This window comes from Otolemur garnettii, unplaced genomic scaffold (genome assembly GCF_000181295.1).
Source record: "Otolemur garnettii isolate 467f Iridium unplaced genomic scaffold, OtoGar3 scaffold00031, whole genome shotgun sequence".
Classification (NCBI taxonomy): domain Eukaryota; kingdom Metazoa; phylum Chordata; class Mammalia; order Primates; family Galagidae; genus Otolemur; species Otolemur garnettii.
Window position 1 is genome coordinate 18,380,569 of NW_003852426.1, and position 23,618 is coordinate 18,404,186.

At 36.8% G+C, this 23,618-nt stretch overlaps 1 non-coding gene across 1 annotated transcript; it reads left to right on the forward strand.

Moving 5' to 3' along the window:
• The first annotated feature begins 17,242 nt into the window (after positions 1 to 17,242).
• On the forward strand, positions 17,243 to 17,349 carry LOC111725106. Its single transcript, XR_002773251.1, has one exon. It is a non-coding gene; the product is annotated as a U6 spliceosomal RNA (small nuclear RNA).
• The last annotated feature ends 6,269 nt before the right edge of the window (positions 17,350 to 23,618 follow it).

The window sequence follows — 23,618 nt, forward strand, 5'->3', positions numbered from 1 at the left end:
ACTGTTTTTTTCAACAAATCAATCATGTTTCAGAACAAAAGTCAAAAACATTTACTTAATGACAATATGTATGATTCAACAAGGTGGACTTTGCAATGTTGTGTAGTGAATGTAAACTCTCAAGATAAGTTAAAGAAGCAGAAAAATGTGACCTATAAAGAGGAACAAAATCATCCCTTTTTGTAAATCTTTATTTCCATCTGTTGTTATTTCCCTTCTGCCTGAGGGAATTTCTTTAACATTTCTTACAGCTCAAGTCTGTCAGTTGCCTTTAGATTTAGGAAGGACCAGAGTAAACTTTGTCCTATGGCTAATTTTGCTCCAAACATTGAGGCCAAAATTTTCTGAATACAGACAGTCCCTGGATTATGAATGAGTCAGGTTCTATAGGTTTGTTCTAAAGTTGTATGTAAGTTGAAACAGATACGTGACCTGTTATCTGTAATAACATGCAGAGGGTACGTCACTTGGATGTATCTCAAGGAATACTATAATAGCCTCCATTTTAAAGTGTAAATTGTATGTAAATCGGATGTTAGTAACACAAGAAGTGTTACTCTACTTGATACCCTATGAATTGTTGGAATTTCCACTCAGGTTGGTGGCAACTGCCATTTGTTTTTTCAGCCCTATATGAATATAAGGATTATCACATCTAATTTTCATGCACTTCTTTTTCCAATCTCAGTTTGTTTCCTTGTGTTCTTGTGCTGATTAGTTTTTGGCTAATGCCTTCTGGGGAACTCATCCAGATTTCTGAAGCTCTATCCCTCTGCAACTCTTACCTTTTTGATACTCGGCACTGCAAACGCTATCAGCCTTGGCTTCTCTGCTTTGCCCACTATTTCTCCCAAGCCAGTGACGTTATCTCACTTTCATCTTTCTGTGCTCCATGGAAATCTCTCCAGACAGTAAACTGGGGTAATCAGAGAGCTTACCTTGTTTATTTTCTACCTCTAAGCTACTATTTTCTCATTATTTGTTGTTCAATGTTTTAAAAATGATTATTTTATTCATTTTTTCACTTTTTAAAATATTTAGGGGCTGGAAAAATGTATCTATTCCTTGTTACTCCATATTGGTCAGGAGTTTAAGTCTTAAAAGGAGGCTTTTATGATTTGCCTACATTTCAAATATATTTAATATTTTTTCAATGAACAAGGAGACATACTTAAAGAAACATAAACTCCACATTAGTATTCTTTCCATCTCTGATATTCATTTACTTACATAAATCCCACTGGCTATGAGCCAATTAGATAGCAGATGGTTCAGTTTAAATCAATTAAATTGAATGATATGTACCATGATAACTGGGACTATCAAAGTGTGTGTCCAAAAAGCACTGTTCTTTTAACAGCACTCCTTATGCTTTCAATAGTCCTTGAGCTCAGTTCAGGTTCACCTTCAACATTTATCATCATTATTAATCTTATGCTTCTTATTTATTAATAGAAAGTGACTAAATGAGTAAAAAGTATTATTGGTATTTATTTTATCAAATATTACTAGCATTTTAGCAGTTTATTTAATTTTTAAAAATGCTATACTCATATGATTATGAGGTACAAAGTGATGCTATAATGCATGTACGCAAGGTGGAATTAGTAAATCAAGCTACTTAACATATACATCATCGCAGGAAGACGAGGCCCGATGGAGAGAAAGAGCACCCAAATACCATGTTTATAAGAGGAAGGGCTTTATTCAAGAATTCAAAATGGCCACACTCCCCTAATGGCTTGGTCTTTCCCTTTTTATCTCCAGTCAAAAAGTTCCAACCCATCGTTACCTTTCTCATTGGTCAGTTTGAAGCAAGTGGGAGATATTATTCCAGCCACCGCAGAACTATAGGATTTCACAGAAACAGAATTTTCCAAGTTCCAAGAAGTTAAGTCTACAAATTCCCAAGAGCTGAGTCATCATATCCGAAATACTTCCATCAAACTGGTCAACACAGCCTTCATGTCATTTTCTCAGTTATTGCTTTAAAACGTTAGAAAGGAGGGGGGAAAGAGGAGGGTACATAATCCACTGCGCTGATCTGGAACCGTCCAATTTTGAACCAGGCTTTGTTGAAAACTGCCTTTTCTATTCCTCACATTAGCATTGCCTGAAGGATTTTAAAAAAGTATTAAGCCCAAAGTCAAATAAATTAAATCAAAATCTCTGGGGGTGGGCACTCAGTATTCACATTCTTTTTAAAGTTTCCCAGGTTATTTTATTATATAACCAATTTTGACCGGTTAAGGTGTACTTTTTCTTCTTATAAACTACAAAATTCTTGAGGGCAAGAATTTAACATTACTTACTTCTGCATCTAGTTTGTAGATAGACATTTAAAGGTTTAATAAATTGAATTAATAATGGTATGAAAAGTTCAGCGTGAGGAAATTAACAATAATTATTCATTTTTTATTTTATTTTTCTCAGGTTTCTGGAAATTAAAAAAATTAGAAATTCATGAAAATATAGTTTCCTCAATTTTTTGTATAAGTAACCTAATTTAAACAAGAACTGATCCGTGTGTTATGAACAAATCAGTGCATTTTCAAGGTTTATTAATTGCATAAGTACACACACATATGCAATGCTCACAGCCATACCCCTGTGCCTTCTTTACTTGAATTTGTCCTTATAATAATTTAATAGTTTCATGTTTGATATGAATTTTTCAATTATCAGTGTAGCATATAGTTCCCAGGATTATGCTGAATGAATTCCCAGGGATTCCTTTTCTCTCACTTTGCTTCATATGCTAATACATCAGTGGAGTTCATCTGGGATAGTGGGGCACATTCTAATGAATAAACTGACTATCTAGCACAAAATCGGAGCCTGGGAACTATGAATCACCAGGCTATAAATATACTGGGAGCTCCCAGAAAGTTCTTGTTTAATTACACAATGAAGCTTTTTTCTGTACAATGTTGCTGGAACTCAAGGGTGAGTCGATTGCTAGGTTCAGAGCTTTATATATTTTTTAATCTGAAAAAGCAATATCTGAAATATAATATTAGATAAAATTAATAATGAATGCAAAATTATTCATGCACTTTTATACTCCAGTGTATGTCTATTCGGAGGATCTTTTTGATCATTGAGATCAGAGAATTTTCTTCTAATTATGCCATATTTGCTGTGTTTGATTCCGAATCTTACTCAACTGGCTCACACTCACATCTTCCCTTTGATGGATAAGCCCTGCAGATAGAAGAATTCCCCTGGGCTCTGCTGCTCAAACAGAGATAGGCTGCCACCATAATTAAAACTTTTTTTTTTCCTTTCCAATATGGCTATAGTAACAACTGACTGTTACATAAAATATATCATATTTTCACTGTGCTGTTCAACAGCAAAAGCATGGGTCAGAAATGTGTGTTTTTACCATTACAGTCCCCTTAATTGTTTTTGTTATGATAATATACATAACATAAAATTTATCATCTTATTCATTTTGTGTAGCTTGTTAGTGCTAACTATATGCACATTGTTTGTAACCAACATCCAGAATGTTTTCATATTGAAAAACTGAAGTCTATGCCCAAGAAATAACAATTCATCATTTCTTTCTGCCCTAAGCTACTAGTTGCCACCATTCTTCTGGGTTAGACTACTCTACAGAATTCTTATCATCGGATAATACAATAATTGTCTCTTTTTGATAGTCTTATTTCATTTTAACATAATGTCCCCAAGGTTCGTTTATGTTGTAGCATGTATCAGAATTTCTTCCATTTTCAAGGCTGAATAATATTCCATGGTGTGTGTATTCCCCTTTGAAAAAGTAAGTTTTATTGTGTGTATTTAAGACATACAAGATGATGTTTTAAGATGTATATATGCACACGCATACACATATGTACATATCTATGGTTCCAGATTTTGTTTATGCATTCCTTCATTGATGGACGCTTGGGTTGCTTTCACCTTTCTGGCTCTTGTGAATATTGCCACTCTAAATGTGTCAGAGCTCCCTTTTATCAATATGTTCTCACCTTTCTAAATCACTACTCTTCTCCTACAAATACCCAAATGTATTGAATTCTACCACCTGGGCTGATTATAAGGATTTCTGTGCTCTATCCCAAATCTGCTGCATCAGAAGGGTCTTGGTTATAGTGTACTTTTACAAAAATAAGGGGGACCAGATTCACTCTCTCTGATTAAAAGAGCTCATAAAAAATCTCCTGGAGCCTTTCTGAGAGAGAGATCTATAAAAGAAGAATCAGCAACAAAGAGCATCTTATAAAGATACATAATCTCTCCATTTATTTCTGTGCAGTTTATTCTTATATGTATATATTTTAAACTCCTATTTCTTTAAGTAATCTTATATAATTTGTTCATGTAATAATAATTTATCTTTTTATCTTAATAAATATGTTCAGATTTTAAATTAATACCTGTATATTGTGTGATTAGGCTTTTTTTTTTTGTAGTTTTTGGCCAGGGCTGGGTTTTGAACCCGCCACATCCGGCGTATGGGGTCGTCGCCCTACTCCTTTGAGCCACAGGCACTGCCCATGAGATTAGTTTTTGTAGAGAACTCTTTTTGTTGGAAATCATGTACTTAACTTATTGTGACTTTATGTATCAATAATATTTAAAATATTATAATTAAATGTATTATTATGCTTTCATCTAATAGCAATGTCACAACAATGTTTAGCTATGTCCAATTCACATTTTCTGTTATTTTCTTCCCTTTCCAAAATTTTTATTTATGTGTATAATTTGAATATTCCTAATGTTTCTAAGTATCTAGGTATTTGATGTTGCATGAATCATATTTCCAAGTAATTTATTTCATTAATATGAGTCCTTGATAATCATCTGTTATGTCTTACCCTTTCCAGAACATGTTTTTATTTAAGTGTGACATATCCACAAGAGGAACATTTAAATTTTAGTGCTATTTTCATGGTAGTTAGTATTAAACTATAAATATTAATTTGTATTTTTTATGGGCACTTAGACATATAAACTTGGGGAGGAAAATAGCCCATTGATTGATTCAACACCCAAACCAATGCTGAGTATCTCTAATATTCTAAGTTCCTTACTAAAATTATAGGTAAAAGTAACAATAGCATAACTTACTCCCAGTCAAGCTCTTTTCAATCCAATTGGGAGAAGATTTAACTATTTAATTCAATTTTTAATTGAATTTATTTAACATTGAGTTATCAAAATTTTTATGATATATGTATAACATATAAGGAGATCCCAGTGGATGTCTCTCTCTCAAAGGAAGAAAAATGAGGTTAGGACATAAATAAGCCAAGAAATTTGAAACATTGCATTGTTTTAGGAAGAAAAAATTGAAGATATCGATATATTCTTTGAGAAATGGGCTAACCAGCAGTTAGAGAATAAGGAGAGAAGGTGAGTTAATTACTGTTTTTCTCAAGATGAAAAAGGGAGGCAAACATCGTGTTTTATCCAGGACATTAGAAAAATAAGAGAAAAACATTTCCCAAGAGAGTCCTAGAATTCCTTTAACAATATTATGTTTTCTTAATATTCTTCCAAAACTAAAAAGGAGAGCCCCATATCTTTTTAAGTTAGCAAAATTTTTGTTATAAAACATTATAAAATTTTTATCAAAAATGTACAAAATCAATGAACATAATACAGGGTGGACATAAAGTTCATGTGCAATTTAAAATAGTTTAACATAGTAAATTGCACATGCACTTTATGTACATCCTATAAAATGGATTCTTCTGAACCTATCACCTAACTTTCACCATTTTTAACATATGTGGCACTTCAGTGGGGTTTATTATTCATGTACTGGATATCATTCAGAAAGAGAATCCAAGATCTTGATAGCCTAGATCTTAATGTAAAAAAAAACAGAGCAAAAGCCAAAATGGCTGAAAATCAAAAGCAATAAAATATGGAATAAAATTTTAACTCAACAGTGCTAATGATAATGCATTACAAGAATGTAGTCCTCTAAGCCAAAGAAAGTATCATTGTCTTTGGTTTAGACTAATACTGAAAAATAATAAAAATCATTGTGAGGAATTAAGGAAGCATGCATGATTACTAAAGACAATAATTGAGTGTTTGGAAAATGCTAAATCTTTGCACAATTGATTTATGACAGATTAAAATGAAAGTACAAACAATTTCCACCAAGTGGATATAAAGAAACACTGTTGACAGAAGTCATGGTATGATGCTTCCTTACCTTCGAAAAAGTACAACAAACTTCATTATCATGAAACAGTAGAGACATTTCCAAAAATGTCAGAAACAGAACAAAATGCTTATATACACTATTATCAAAATATGACCTATCTCTGAATTTTGCACCATTCAAACAGTTACAAATAATCATGAGACATAAGTACTTGAAAAAAAATAGGCAACATAATTGCTAAGAGCAACATTTTTCTACCCTGAAGGCAAAAGAATAATTGACTTACCATTAATACTAAATAAAATGTAAAGCTGCACCTGAATATTTGATAAAAAATGTCACTGGCTTTCATGAACAAAGTTGCAGAAAATGTGACTAAAAGCAATCTATTAATAATCCACAGTAATAACATTTAAGGATAACAATAAATATGACAAACTCTATGAAGACAAATAAAAGAACTATTGAAAAGCATACAAAATCCATGATCTATTGTGAGGAACAATATGTTCAGTATTTTATATAAACTATTTTAACATTCAGTAAGTTTATTGTCATTCTAACTTTTAGCAAAGCGGTAATAAATAGCACTGGGAAAAATAAATGAAGAATAGGCAATAGTATTTTAAAATGACTGTGTATAATGTATACTTTATACCCGAATGTTTAAGGGAAAGATAAGGGTGCACGTTATACATGGGTAGTGTGACTAAGGTAGGGGCGGGGCTGCTCAGAGGACTGTCCGGGGCTGTTGCACCTTCCTGCTTGGGCCTGCTTGGCATGGGGGATTCCAGTCAGGGAAGATCCCCATCTGGTGTGAGTGGGCGGGAGCAGCCTCCACCAAGTGTTATAATCCCAGGAGGTGGTGCTGGTGGGGCTGGCAAAGTAGACCACAGCTATGGAAAACGAATTAAATGATCATTAGATGAGTAAATTCACATTTTTGATGTAGGTAGGGCATGAGTTGTTATCTCAAGTAATATCATTGCTCATCCTAAAGTTAAATTTACTGTAGGTAGTAGAAAACACATACATGTGAAACTGAGAAAACCAAAGATATTCTGAACAGAAAAGGGGTTTACTGTCTGAATTATTTACTTAAAATCTTTGGGTATTTTTTATTTGTATACAAATAACAATCAAACAAATGTAATTTTTAAATGGGAAAAACAACTAATATTGGTCTGTGGTCTGAGTAAGAAAAGGAAAATCTAAAGTGAGTTAGTAAATGTTTTCTATGGGAAAATTTTATTTAATTACAGATTCTGTTTCTGATTCTTTATATTAAAACTTGAAATATGAACACTTCCCTGAGATGTCTGCATTTCTTCCTTCATTTATTAGCTATCCATGAGTCTAAAAAAAAGTTTTATATATTCAAATGGAAAGTTCAAATATAAATGCTTTTGATTTTCTGAATCATCATGCTCCAGGGAATAAGAAAGTGTAATAAGACTTAACACTCTAACACTTACTTAAGAGTAAGCCAGTTCACATGTAGCCCATCTCCAATATACCATTGCATTTTCAATTTTGCTGTAACATGAGCTTTTTTTTTCTATTACTGAACATATAATAGAAAAATGAGCCACTTGTAATGGTCAGAGGAGAGACATGGATAGGAATGGTAGTGAGGCAGGCAGAGAATGGAATTCAAATACAAAAAAAAATAGTGTGCAGAACATAAAGTGAGGTGAATTACTAATTACTAAGTTTCACTAACAAGCTACCTGCTTAATATCAAGACGGATTAAAGACCAGAGTGAGAACCAAATTTCTAGAGGAAATCCGAGAGGAAGACTAAAATGGACTTCCAAGGAGCAGGACAATCGCAATCAACAAGATACACCTAAGCATTTCTGGATAGATAACATCTTGTACTCATCATAAATCTCTAAAGACCCAAAGACTTGCCCCCATGCTTGTGACTCATCTTACCTTCCATGATGCATACACATTATCTGGACATTTACCAACAGGATATGTTCAAAATTGTTTTAATCTTTATTATCCCAGTAAGTAGCATAGTTATACATGGAAGATAAGTGCCTTGGTAAGTATGTGTAAGTGTACTCGGTGCAACACCAGAAACACAGTAGGATATCCACCAAAAGATAGTTTCTCTTCCTTTCCCAAGCCCTTGTCCATGACCTGCTGAAGTCCAGAACACGTCTGTCCTCATTTTGCCTGTGGAAAGGCTGTTGATCTATCTTGCTGTAAGGTCCATGTCATGTTTTCACAACCTCAGTTTGATTGCCTGAGGGAATTTTGATATAAGCCTTAATTATGTTTCCACAGAGCTTTGCATTTTCCTTATCATGTAAAACCAATCACTATGTATTTTAAATACAGGAAGATACTAGGACAAGAGATACTGCTGGCATAATTACGTTCAGACTGTGTATCAGAGCATGTTGCCATGAGTCCACTTACTTAATGATGATGAATGAAATGGTTATGAAAAGTTCAGTTGTTCAAGAGAGTAGAATTAAGAATCTTTAACAATGGAGAGATGTTAAACCATTCCCCAAATACTAGGAAAGAAAATCCTGGTTTGAAAGTGAAGTATTCTGGACTGGAAGCAGGCATTGATAGAGGGTGTACAGAAGTCCTCTGACACTCAACAGGAGGTCACTTATTCCAAATATTCATCACTCTTAGATTTTTTTATTCATTTACTACATAATCTATGTCATTCTCAGTGTCCCATTAATTTCATGTGTTACTCATTAGATTGTTATAAGAAATGCTTGGATATCTTAATGTTCACATATCTCTACAATGCCGTGAATTCTTGAATTACATTCTAGCAGGTGAAATAAACTAACACCATAGTCATGAATCTGAGGACTTATTTATCTTTGTTTTTCTGCCTTAGAAATAGGCAGCATTCAATGCATATTGAAAAAAGATAAAATAAATTATTCAATTTTACCTAGCCACCATCTATAACATAGGTTTCAAGGAAATCCATTGCAATTGATTTTGTACCCCCAGATGAAAACACAACCTGTAGTGGTACTGTGGTATTAGTGAGAGATGAGAGAGGAAAATGTTTCACATCAGTGAGAGAAAGGTCGTCACTCAAAGTGCAGTCTATATCACCTAGGAACTTATCGAAAATGCCAAATTTAGGTCCTATCTTAATATTTCTCAATTATAATCTGTGTTTTTATCAAAACCCATAGGTTACTTGTATGCACATTAAAATCTGAAAAGCAATGGCTTTTTTAAGAGGTAGGTCAACTGCTGTATTCCTCTGAGGTATCAGAAATATCTTATGTCTACATCTGTATAAGTAAAGATGTGCTACATGGCTTTCAATTGGTAGAGAATAAAATTACTCTTCAAGCCAATTACTCTAAGCAGTAAACTCCTCTCCAAAATCCTGTTTGTATGTTTATCACTTTCCAGAAAACACAGTCAATGCCACGTTCTTAATCAACTCAGTGTTTATATAATTACATTTTCTGTCTCAATAAAGCATGAACACAGTTACTGCCTTTCACTTTTGCCCTTACTAAAGAGGAGTTAAAAATATTAACTGGAAACTCATCATTTCTCCATTTTTTGCCAAGAAATGCCCTTTCTAATTCAGAAGTTGGCATAACTTTCAAGTTCAAAGGAGCACTGGATTTTACATCCAGAAACATCTGCTTTATTTTGCGCAGGAAATAAAATGGGAACATAAACATCTTTCATTGATCTTCCTTTCTCGTCACTTAGCATCTGGGTCAAAAAATTACCATAACATTGTAGGATGTTTTGCAGTAAAGGATGTCGTCTTGTAATTAAATTGTAATGATGTCAAAACAGCAACAAAGATAATATGCACTATAGACACTCAAAGAAGAAATTTAGATTGCTTGGGAAGTCTACAAACAAGATACGTAGAGGGGTTAGGTATTAAGGCTATCACTGGGGGATGAAGAGGGACTGGATATTAGACAGAAAGGGGAAGAGATTTCAATAAAGGTGATGACAACAGAGAATGGGGAAGACAAGTTCAAAGATCGACACTCACACAAAAAAATACATTCTTGAAATAGGGTGATAAGATTCACAAATAGAAATATTGACTAAAAAATGCCCAGTCACATGGGCATTGAAGTTCACAATGAATTTGTGCATTTTCTGTAGTTGATAGGAAAGTTTTTGAGTAAACCTTTGATAGAAATGTGGATAGAACTGTTTTTGAGTAAACAAAATAGAAAAAAAAAAGTGTGTTAGCAAGAAAGTTTAATCAAGCAAAGTCTTGTAGCGTGCAACTCCTGTACTAGCAACAGTATTACTAACTATAATGAATGCTGGGTCTTAATAAATGATTGCTTAATTTTCAATGAATGAACATACAGAGATTCCAATAATTTGCAGGAAAGAGAATTACTTTCTGAACTCAATTAACTCCTCTTCAATTTGTTCATGTGTTTGACAGTTTTCCCCAAACATGGTAGCAATTGGCAGAAATTGGTTTCATTTGTTTTATATGCCCAGTAATCTCATATACTCCTTCTTTGTTTTTCTTTTCTTTTTTTTGTATGGTAAGAACAAAAAAGAATGATCTCATTTCCAAGTATAAGGTTGAAATCATAGAAGTAGATAGTAGAATCATGGGGACTGGGGGAAGGTGAAAAGAACTGTGGAGATGTTGACCAGAGGACACAAAGTTTAGTTAGGAGGAATAGGTTCGAGAGATCTATTGTGCAACTTGGGTGCATATAGTTAATAACAATATGTTATATTCCTGAAAATTGCTAAGAGAATAGGTTGTAAGTATTCTCACTATGGCCTAATATATTCTTGAGTGGTAACTGCCAGGGTGAACCAAAGGCCAGTTTCCCAAAATTAACTTCTGAGAATATCTTCTTTTTGCTTTCATCCATCCTAGAAAGCCCCAGTTTCAAGACAGCTTAAAACATGCGCCAAGAGTCACTATGACTATTTCCCTGCAGATGTTGACACAGCTGTTATAGAATTATTATGTCAAAAACCTTCATCTAAAGTACTCACTTATTGAATGCTTGAGATGATGTAGATAACTCCAGGAACAGCACACCCTGTTCTTAGGGGATCCCTACTTGACAGATGGTGTGTGCTTCCCACTGAAAAGAGTAGGGAGGTGACTCATGGTGCCGTGGTTATGAAATGATGGTAAGCCTCTTTGATAAAAATCTCCAGTATTCCATAAAGAGGCTATTTTCCTTCAGGAACTATAGCTCGATCTGTGTAATCCAAGTTTTTCTTCATTTCTACAACTTGAAAGTATGATAAACTAATAAGAGGAGAGATTTGGAGATCACTTTGGTATTCCATTTCACTATGCCCAGGCAGGCCATCCAGAAGGCAGGGCAGCAATCAGGAGGAGACAGAAACTGAAAGTCTAGGGTCAGCAACAAGTTGCATTTCTTAACTTACCTGAATTGTTAAATATTGGGCTATTGGGAAAGCAGCAGTCGTAATTGATCAATAATACAATCACCATTAATTATTCTGAGCATCTACAATGAGTTCAAAATAGTCCAGAGAGCTTGCTATCTTTTGTTTTATATGCCCAGTGTAGCATATGCTCCTTCTGAGCAGAGATTATATCCAATAATGGCATCTTTTCCACCGGAAGCACACAAGACATACATGTTAATTTATAAAGATGAACTTGAGTCTATCCATTCAATGGTGATAGGGAGAGAGGGGATTCTCTTAATGCTGACTTGTGATCTCCATCAGCCCACCTTAAAAGGTGCTGAATATTCAAGTGAAAATTAAACAAAGACTGTTTGACTAGAAAGGGATCCTATGGGCTCCCTAGAATAACCTTTTATTGAATGAATTGGTGTCTTAATGTTCTAAATTTATGTATGCTTATTTCTGATGGTATTCTCACAATCTTGACCTCATGTTCAGTTGAAATAAGAAATGGTTTCCATAGTAGGATCTGAAAGGCTCCTGAAAGTTGCCACTTCAGGAAATAGATGTGTTGCGGCTGACTGAGGATTTCTAATTTCTGAACGCACAGCCATTAGTGAAATGACATGAGAGTGTAGAGAATGAGCCTGTTACCACCCACGGACACCTGGAATTACAAATCTCATCTCCAAATTGAGGTGCTTAGCTACAAGACAATTGGATTTTAATATGGCTACACATTAGAATTATCTGAGAGACTTGAAACATGTATAAATGTCTGGTCCCCACCCCCCCCCAGAAATTTTAGTTTAATTGGTCCTGAATGGTACCTGGGTAATGTGCATGTTTTAAAGCTTTGGGGTGATTCAAATGTGCCATCGGAGTTGGGAACCAGTCAATGAAATATCCTCAAGCTGGTCTTCTAACCTTCTGAGACTTCGGAAGATCTAAAGCTTGGGTCAGTACAACTTTACTTCACCCCTTGTTACTCTAGTGAGGGAGTCTCACATGTCCACCAAGCCAGGATTTACCTTCTGGCACTCTAGCTGTAGGAAATTTATGACATTTCTAGTGAACCCAGATAGCTTCCTGGTGGGGAAAAAAAAATCATTCTCCTGTTGATTTTAAATTTTACCATAAATGTGAGTTCTTGAGTATTTCTTCCCATTGTAGCCAATGTTATAGCAATTGTGAAGATTATGCACATAGAATTGATTATTTCTCAAAAGGTGTCTGAAATCAGCAGCTACCTACGATATTCTGCCTGTGAGGTGATTGTGAAATGTTTGTTGTTGGAAAATTCTATACCTATAACTCTTTAATGGCATCTATAAATCCTCGAGAAAACAGAAGTAATAAAATAGTTTTAGTGGGTTATTGCTGCATGAGGATATTAGTCAGAACTTATAAAACCATCATTGGCTTATGAGTGATAGTTATAAATGTGTTTTGCTGGGAATTGCTGAGGAAATATAAAAGTGTATTATTATTTTGGATTCTGCTCATGGGAAATGTTTTGGGAACTGAAAATTTAATTAGGTGGCTTACTGGATTAAAGGCGACTGGCGAGAATCATGCTTCGTAAACTACACTTTTAAAAATTTCCCCTTTCCCCTAAGGGCTGAGGATTTGTTCCCGATTGAATTCATAGGACCAAGACCCCCAGATCCTTTCCATTGCTGCCCCTTGTATTTTACCGTCCTTCATTACTAGAAGTCTAGAGCTAAATTTAGAATTTGTGCCCTTTTCGTGTTTTGAAGAGCTGTGGGACCCTGCCACAGTGGCTTAGCATAGAACAGCTTCAATTTGGAGGAGGATAACTGTTTCCTATGGGTGAACATTTTCCACAGTTGCTTCCATTGCCATGTTGTGCTATGAAAGATTCTTAGCAGAAGCTGAAATAATCTGCTTTTGGCTCAAGTAGCAATGGCAAAAAAAAAGAAAAAGAAAAAGGCAGTAAGAAATCTAGAGCAAGGAGCACCAAAAGGAGGAGTAAGGACTTAGTTTTATAGGAATGATGCTGACAAGCCTGAGGTCAGTCTGAGCCCTGCACTCAACAGCAGCTGGCACCTGGTTCTTACTGGCATCGGGTGTTTGCTCTGTGATGGGCACTGAGCCTCGTCCCTTCTTTGTGTCACCTCATCATACGTATCTGAGGGCTTAAGCCCCAAGCACCGTAGTTTTTGGTCTGAGAGTCTCTCCGGCAGAGGGTCAGCTCTGGACCTCCGCTAGCTGTGCCTTTCTTCTGGTCAAGGAGACACGTCTCTCTGGACCCCTACCCATTTTTACACTATGTTGTGGGTCCTCATAAATGTGGCATTCCCTGTCCAAACAGCCTGGAGTGCATGTCCCAGGGCAACACAGGCCTTACTGCCAAAGGTAGGGAACGACCTGTGAAACAAAACCCACAGGGAGGCTGCCTGGGGCTGGCCTAGGGCCCCAGGTGCCAAGAGAATCAGATGTGTCCCAGCTTGTTACTCTGTCTTCCTCAACTATGGCTCCCATCTCTTACTCCCAAGAGAGCTGTTGAAGCTCCAGTGGTCAGATACTAATTTCGGTCAGAAAGTAGGAGAACGGAATGAAAAAGCACATCCTCTCCCTTAAAGAGCACTTACCGGAAGTTGAACAAAAGCTCTTCCTTACATCATATTAGCCTTAATGTGTGTGTGAGAGAGAGAGAGAGAGAGAGAGAATGAGAGAGAGAAGGGCGTGGGGGGTTCTCACAGAAGAGCCCAGTTATTTTACATTATAGTATTATCTGGCTGGCACATTCATTGCAATTACAGTTATAAATTAATTTAATTCTGACATTTTCATTTTCCACTGCTCTATTTGTCTTATTTTACTACTTTCTTCCCTCAGAGTGTTTTTTTTCTTTACATTCTTTTAAAAACTTGCTTGAGGTTATTATTGCCTTTTTCTCCCTATTGTATTTGAAAATCTGTATTATTTCAATAGTTTGTATCGCATTCAAATGAATATTTAATAAAATCAACCTCTTTGCATACCACTGTAGTAATATAGGGACCTAGGACAGCTCTAACTATTCCCTTTCGTCTCTGAGGCTGACCCAAACAAAAATTGACAGAAAACTAGAGCGAAAAGCTACTCTGGACTCCCATGCAATATTGCCTGTTGTGTTAACTCACCCTTGTTACAAGCCCAACTAATTGTTATTATTGTTTATGTCATTACTTTATTTTTAGATATACATATATGATTATTGTCTTTGCTTGACTATATTTCAGCTATTCTTTCTAGAATCATGCTTTTTTCTTCTCCTGCTGGGTCATTTAGAAGTGCTTTTAATAAGAGTAAGTTTGTGGTTGTCTTAAAATGTCTCTACTCACTTTTGTTCCTGAAAATATTTTTGCCCAGTAGTTGATATAAGTTGACATCTATTTTCTCTGTGGATTTTGGTGATATATTTAACCCTCTCCTTGCTACCGTTATTTTAGAATTTGTCATCATAATCATCATGCCTGTGTTAATCATTTCTTCATTGCTGTTGTGAAGATTTTTGTAATCTGCAATTTCATCATGACTTATTTAGGTCAAGATTTCTTTAAATTTATGTTTGGAGTTTTTGGTTTTCCAAATGTTCTCATTCATCATTTTACTTAATACCAGAAAATGGTCAGGTATTATTTTTATAAATATTACCTCTATGTAAATCTTTTCTACTATTTCTTTCTAGTATCTGTTTGAAATAGCATTCATGAATAATAGGAAAAAGCCAACACAGAACCAAACAAAACCAAACCAAAATTAAGTTGAAAAAGTGCGATAAATGTTGGGAGTGGAAATGTTCCATTCTGAAGAGCAAAAACAAATCTAAGAACTGAAGCCCATCCAGGTAAGGAAATAGCATAGCCCCAGTAGGGGGATTAGAGAACAAGGGCAACGAAGTCATGAAACAGGAATAAAACTGGTTTGTTCCAAGAAAAGATGTGAAAGCAAAGCAGTGCAAGGAGGGAGAAGGAGAGAGGAACAGAAAGGCAACGTGCAGGCAGAGACAGATCAGTACATCTCTCTGAGTGCCCCTCTCTGCTTGAGTCCTCATGCCTGACGCCTCCTCCCCACTACAGCCCTGGCCTTGCAGCACTAACCCCCATGTTTGTTCATCCCCCTCTGCTCAGTGGAATCTGAGGCTCAGACTGCATGCACACACCGAACCTTGAACGTGTCCTTCTAAGAAACCTAGCACTTTGGAACCCGATCTTGCTTAGCTCCTGAGACACTTTTTGACACACATCCTCACTTCTTTTTCTTTCTCCTCAACTCACCATCAGCATTTCCTATGGAATCTAGGCCTCCACCATGACCTGTTACACTCCTAGCCAATTTAACTGCTGGTCAGGCTCAGCAGGGCCACTTTGTCCCCAGCTCACTCAATGGCTAATATGCTGCCTGGCTTTAGGCACAGCAGTCGCCACTGAGTACACCCACAGGAGTGTCGAACCATTTTTCTCCTCTGCCAGGCACTGGAAGAACGAGAGTTATCTGGAGCCACACATTAAACACAAACACTAACAGAAGCTGGTGAGCATGAAAAAATGTCCATGCATACTTTTTGCAATACCCAACACCACAGAGAAGCAAATCAGTCCTCAAATAATCTGTATGTGGCCCACAGGCTGCAGGTTGGACACCCCTAGCAGGGACCTAAAAGGAGCAGCTACTGGCAGCTGTGATGAGCCCCCGGATAAGGGGCAACTGTTTGGGACGTGAATCCTGAAGTCCCCAATGACAAGGTGATCTTGTATTTGAATTTTAGCCAAGGAATGATTTCTCTTACAAATTTTCCAACCAGATTTTCAGGTGTTGATAACCATTCACATATTAGTTCATGGTGTGAGGCTGAAATAGCTTTTGAAAACAGTACTTGTTTATTAGACAAGAGGATATTTCTGCATAACATTAATAATTAATAGCCGGGCGTTGTGGCGGGCACCTGTGGTCCCAGCTACTTGGGAGGCGGAGGCAGGAGACTCGCTTGAGCCCAGGAGTTGGAGGTTGCTGTGAGCTGTAATGCCACGGCACTCTACCCAGGGGGATAGCTTGAGGCTCTGTCTCAAAAAAAAAAAAAAATTAATAATTAAAAGTTAAGAAAATTCAGGATCACAAAGATGTGGAACCAATCTGAGTGCTCATTCATACATGAGTAGATTAATAAAAGGTGGTATATATATGCTATGGAGTACTATTCACCAATAAAAAAAATGGTGGGCGGTGCCTGTGGCTCAAAGGAGTAGGGCGCTGGACCCATATACCGGAGGTGGTGGGTTCAAACCCAGCCCAGGCCAAAAACTGCAAAAAAAAAAAAAAGAAAAGAAAAAAGGGGAACCAAGACATTTTGTAACAGCCTGGATGGAATTGGAGACCATTCTTCTAAATGAAGTTTTGCAAGATTGGAAAAATATCACATGTGCTCATATTAGCCTGGAATTACTCAGTACTCATGTGCACTTTCAGTAATAAAACTTACAAAAAGGAAAGGCAGGTAGGAGGGACCAGGAGAGGAGGGATAAATCCCTACTTAATGGGTCCAATACACAGTACTGTACACAGTATCCAAGTAATAGGCACACTTAAAACTTTGATTCAAACTGTACAAAAGCGGTTCATGTGACCAAAACATTTGGACCCTGGTAATATTCTGAAATAAAAAAAGTTAGTGAAATTGTGCTTGCTTCAGCAGCATATATACTAAAATTGAAACAATATAGAGAAGATTAGCACGGCCCCTGCACAAGGATGACTCACAAATTCACGAAGCGTTCCATATTAAGAAAAACAAGTTAGTGAAATTAACATTAGTATTAATCTAACACCTTTAGTTCTTTCATATTTTACTTTTTCTCCACTGAGAATGATTCTACTTATTCCTTGGACATGTTTATAAATTTCAGGCTTATCAGTTAGAATTCTGATCCCAATAAAGCATCCTGAAAACCAAACTGACTTCAGGGAGGCCCTTGAGTCCTCTGTTAATAAGATAATAGAGAAGGTTTTTAGCTCAGAACTATAATCATATGAGTTCATTAAAGTTCAAGATATTAAAACTTTGAGCTACTTTGCATGGGTAATGATAACAAATGCATGAAAATTAGAATATGTTCAGTACCTTCATTGGTATTCTCTTGCTAATTATACTTTTCACCTGAAAGTCATTGCAGCAATATATATACAAATCAATCTCGCTCAATTAATTTGAAACTTTTTTATTAAAATACATTACAAAGTGGTTGTGCTTAGAAGATAATAGCTTTCAATTATAATGCGTAAGTACAGGATTGTAAAAGATGTATTTACAGCAAACTATTTCTTCAACTCCCTAAAATAGTTCAATAGAAAGTGAGTAACACCATTTCCTAGGACTCAGAGTAATCATATGCATATTTAAATTAGGTGTAGTTCTATTACTTTAGCTATTGTCAGAGATGACCAAGATATTTTAAAATCTGAATGTAAGTGTTGGACAATTAAAGGTTGTATTACTTTTTAAATGGGAGTCTTCAAGGAAATTTTTTTTTTTTTTTTTTTTGCAGCTTTTGGCTGGGGCCAGGTTTGAAACTGCCACCTCTGGTACATGGGGCCGGTTGCCCTACTTCTTTGAGCCACAGGTGCTGCCCCAAGGAATTTTTTTAAAGTGAAACATTAGCATGTAAAGAAAGTAAGTAAGCATTACTCCAGCACTTATGCCTGTGAAAACAGGATGATTAGCTGTCCTGGCTTTTCTAGGACCTTGTTTGGTAAGTTTATATGAAAACCCAGAACACCTAAAGAAAAAAAAAGAAAAGGAACGATGGTGTGAATGGAGTAGATGCTGCTGAGTTTAAAATAAGGCGTTTCATTATCCCCGTTGGGGAACATTTATGAAAGGAGGCTTTTTACAGTTTTACTGGGACAACATGCATAAATGGGAACAGACCAAAGCGAGAGTCAGAAAACTTTTGCTATAAAGGGCCACACAGTTAATATTTCTGGGATTTTAGGAATTTTACAGGGCAAGAGAAAGTAAAATGCAATCAGAAAAGCAAGCCTGAATTTCCTTTAAGAAAGTTTATTTGCGTATATTATGGGGAGTACATATGTTTTTGTTACACAGTTTGCATGTGTAAATTTTAAGTTAAATTTATAGGTGTGCCCCTCACCCAGAAAGTGTGCGACATACCTGTGCAAAGTACCCCTTGAGTGGGAGATTGCCCTTCCCCGTCTTCCTTTCCCCCCACCTGAGTTTCAGTGAGTTTTGCTTCACTCTGAACACAGAGGTGTTGATCAACTAGTTCCAGTTCAGTACTGAGTACCCGTGGTTTTTGTTTTTCAGTTCTTGTGATACTTAGAAGAATGGTCTCCAATTCCATCTGGGTTGTTATAAAAGATACTAGGTTTATGGCAGAGTCCTACTCCCCACCATACACATACCACATTTTATTAATCCACTCACGTATTGATGGGCACCTGGGTTGTTTCCACATCTTTGCAATTGTGAATTGTGCTGCTATGAACATTTGAGTGTAAGTGTCTTTATTATAGAATGCCTTTTTTTCCTTTGGGTAAGTTTCTAGCGGAGGGACTGTGGGATGAAATGGTAGAACTTCTTGAACATAGTGTTAAAAGTTTCAGTTTGAATATCTAAGCCACTGTCTTGAAAATTCCTTTTCTTTCCTTCTATCATTTATATTTGTGAACTCCATCGTCCCCCTTTGGGGATCCTCTTTTGTTGCATACCCATGAGGCTGAATGTGCAGTGCACTTGAGTACTTGAAAGGGAGCACTGGCTATCTCCTGACAATTTATATGATCAAAATCAGCAGCTTAAATATCACAGGGCAGGAAGGTCAACATATCTAACAGCTATATTGGGGTCCCTTATAAGGCGGTGCCAGGACACATGGCGAACAGAGGTCAGTGATGAAGCAGCCAATGCAAGGGCTGGTGAAAATATCATGACATCTTACAGGTAGTGATTCAACCTGTGTGAAAATCCTGGTTAGATCCAAGCAGCAGTATTCTGAAGGCGAGAAAAACAATATATTTACATGAGTAGAACACAAAATAAAGGCACTTAAGTGCTATCTTATTCCACAAATGGTCACACTAGGAAAAGTTTCAAAATTGTTTTAAACTGTAACACTTCTGCCAATAGGAGATGCCATAGTCCTTGAGAACATGTACTATCAGGTTCAACTGTTCATTTCTTCTCTCAGTAGGTGCAGACTTTGAGCAAGTTACTTTACTGCTCAGCTTCCTCATCAGTATAGTAGTAATAACAATAGCACCTGCCTATGGGATCGTGGGGAAGAATAAATACATCAGTGTCTGTAAAGCACCACAGCTATGCTGTCTACATAATGAGGACGTGACAAATGTTATCTATGATTATAACGCACCTTGCTCTTGGAAAGAATCTTTAACTATAGGCTCTGAACTACAGAGCTATAAACTTTCTGACAAACTTCAGAACGAAATGGATTGTATTTATTAGGTTTATCCGGCAAATGTACCTTGAGAGCATATTGTGTACCCCAGGTGGGACTTATACAGGGTATATAGCATGAATATATGTCAGAAATTATGAAGGGTCTGGATTTTGTGCCATACTTGCAAGCTAACAAGATGGCTATCTTGCCAGTTTCAGCAATGCTGGAAGACCCCCGGACTGAAGTCAGAGGATAGTTTATTACTTACAGTACTAGTGGTAACCAGAGTGTCAGCACCTTTGCACCAGTTTCTGGAGCCTCAGTACCCACAATGTGACGCAAAGAGAGCCCGGATGAAACAGACCCATAAAGTGGATTGTGCTGCAGGAGAGGAACCCTGAGTTTAAGAATCCCAAATGTTCTCTAGTTAGTAGAAAGCATCCCTTCCCCTTGCTCCAGAGGGAGACATAGTCTTCTAAGGTGGTCCTTTAAGAAACAGCTTTGAAAAGATAGTCCATAACAAAATGGCCTCCATGAAGCTGACATTCAATTGGAGAAAGAAAGAAGAAAAGAAGAAAGAGAAAGTGGGTTAGGAGGGTTAATGTACTTTAAGAATACCCTGGGGCACAATAATCATTTGGGTGCCTTGAGGAAAACTTCTCAGTGTCACCAATTTCCTGAGTAGCTTTGCCCCTCTCTAAGGAAAGAAAGGCGAGACGGGAAGAAGCATTCATTTCTGGTGATGACCTGAGATGACCTGGGTTCTGCAGGTGTATGTTACTGCAGGTGTCTCAGCCTAAATACAATGGCAGCACGCAGTGCAGGAGCCATGGCAGTAACACCCATGAAGGGCCAACTTTATTCTGACCAGAGTCCTGGGTCTTTAATAACCCCCAATTCTTGTGCTGACAGTTATGCCGTGCTCTGCTTTCTCTGCAGATGGCTTCTGCGCATTGAATGCTTCTTATGCTGCGCTAGCATCTGCTGGGGTTCCTAAAGACCATGCTTGGTGGCTCTGTAACGTTCAGTTTCCTATGAGCTTTAGAATAATCTTCTTTTGCAGTTTTTCTCTCCCGTTAACTTCTAAGGCCCAATATTAACAGTTTCACTATGTCTTTCAAATTTATTATTGGGTACATCATACACATTGGCCCCATGCATTCTAAACTCCTTAGTTAAATTATAACCATACATCTACACAGTATTTTAACTTTAAAATATGAATAAGAATAGATGGTGACCTTTTGTTTTGGGAAAATTCAAAATATTAATTTACGTATTCATCAATCTAGTAATAGCTAAGTGTTTATTACATATTAATATGTATAAAGGCCTTTCCACTAATTTAGTTTCTCTTTACTACTAGAAAAACATAGATTTTGTTTGACTTATCATCTTGCTAGTTAAACGGTGTTCATCTCTCGTGGAAGTCCCCCATTATGATCTTTTGGCAACATTGCTTACTGTATCAGTGAAGGTGAGGAGAAATGGTTAGTCCCACTCGGCGGCAGCATACTTTCAGCAGTTCTCAGCCTGTGTGTCTCGACCCACAGGAACTGTATTAAAGGGCTGTGGCCTTAGGAAGGTTGAGAACCACTGCTTTAAGTGGCTTCTTGCTAATGTTGGATTCAACAGAGGTTGTCTATCCAAATTTTATGTTCTTTCTAATCCATATAAACAATGGTTTCCATCTAGAGATAGTTATTAGCTCCTCAAGGATAATTACTGCTTGTGATGGCACTTCCAAGATAATTAGTTGCCTTTAACTATCCATGGTGATTTATTCGACAAGAAAACGAATTATATATTGTTCTCTATTTATTAGTACTTGTCTCTCTTCATCTTTCTATGCAAATACTTAATAAAATAATATTAATGATTATAACTATAAAAATAACATATACCCTTGATTCTATGGCAGTACTTTATGTTATTTCCATATTTTAGAAACCCTTTTAAAAGTAGTTTTTATTCATTCCAACATTAGCTTATTTTGTGCACCTGATGTGGGCCAGTTATGTGTGAGATGCTGCGGTTACTACATGTAGGAACAGACAAACAGATGAAATTCCTTGCTCCTATGCAGCTTGCCTTCCACTATCAACAGAGACAAGCTAAGTGACAAAGTAACACAGCTAGGAAGTGGCTTAGCTAGAATTCAGAACTGATTGTGTCTGACCTTACGTTGCAAACCAATAGGGTGGGGGCACATCAGGGACATGTGAAAACAAACTGTCCCTGACCTCCATCCCCCACTGCTATATGACTGAAGTCCAAATTATTGTCCTTTGCCTTGAATTTTGACCCAATTCTTAGAAATTTACTACAAAAAAAAAAAAAAAAAGAAAGAAAAGGAAGATAGAGTTCTAAAAATAGCCTTGTTTCATGAATGGTAAGGTTGCAAGATGTCAACAGATAACTTGCCAAAAGAGGAAGCCAGTCAGTTGGGCATTGTCAAGAGTCGTTTCTACTTTTATTAGATTAGAATACAAGCAAAGTGTAATTCCTCATAATCAATTCATTTTATTATAGATTGTTGGGCAATTTTCCTCAAATTGTACAATACTGAGTAGAGATAGGGTTTCTGGAAAAAAAGTAAATTCTCCTTGATTTAAGAAACATTCTGTGAAGTCATTCCCTGAAGATTAACCCCAGGAGAATGGAGCGTAAGTGACAGGATGCACAGCCATCTGCTCTTCAGATTCCATTGCATGGTGGATGTAAAACGGATGGGACCAGAAAGGGGATTGTTTGAATTCTTAACCTTTTTTCACCATATCCACAAGAAGATCCACTGGTCCTTTCATGTATTACCACCAGTGGTTGGCAGAATGGTCCCCCAAATTTGTTTGTACTCTTAATTCCTAAAACTCATGAATATGTTATATTACATGGAAAATGTGACTTTGCAGATATAATGAAGATTGTTGGTCTAGATTATCTGCATGGGTCTAATCTAATCACATGAGTTTTTAAAGCAGAGAACTTTCTTGGGCTGTGATTAGAGAGGGGCAGCAGAAGAAGCATGATGTATGTGGCAGATGGGAAATTAGAGAGATTCCAGCCATGAGAAGTTATGGAGTTATGAAGGCCTTGCTGGCCTTGCGATGCAGGGGCTCACATGCAAAGACAGAAGATGTCTTTAGGTCTCTAGGAAATAAGGGTGGCCCTGCACGGCAGTCAGCCAAGGAATGGGATACCTCAGCCCTATGGCCACAAGAAAGTGTGTTCTGACAAAAATCTAAATGAACTTGGAAGGGGATTCTACCGCAGAGCTCCCAGTAAGACACGTCACACTGCCAGCATGGAGTTTTAGCTTGTTTGAGCTTTGCCAGGTTTCTGTCTGACAGAATTGTGAGATAATAAATGGGTGCTGTTTACACTGTTACCTATTAATGCAGCAATGGGATAGAAATAGATGACTTCTAGGAATATTTCATGACCCTCTCTTCTAGTTTATCATTTTGAGCCTATTTATTCTTTCTTACCAAATCTCATTGAAGATACTCAGCTCAAGACTTGTCTTTGATCCTTGGCCTTCCACTTTTTTGATTGAGGTTTCATTTATTAGCATTTCAATGGGTTCAGACCATTGCATATTTATTCTCATAACCAGCTAGCCCCATTTAGCCCTA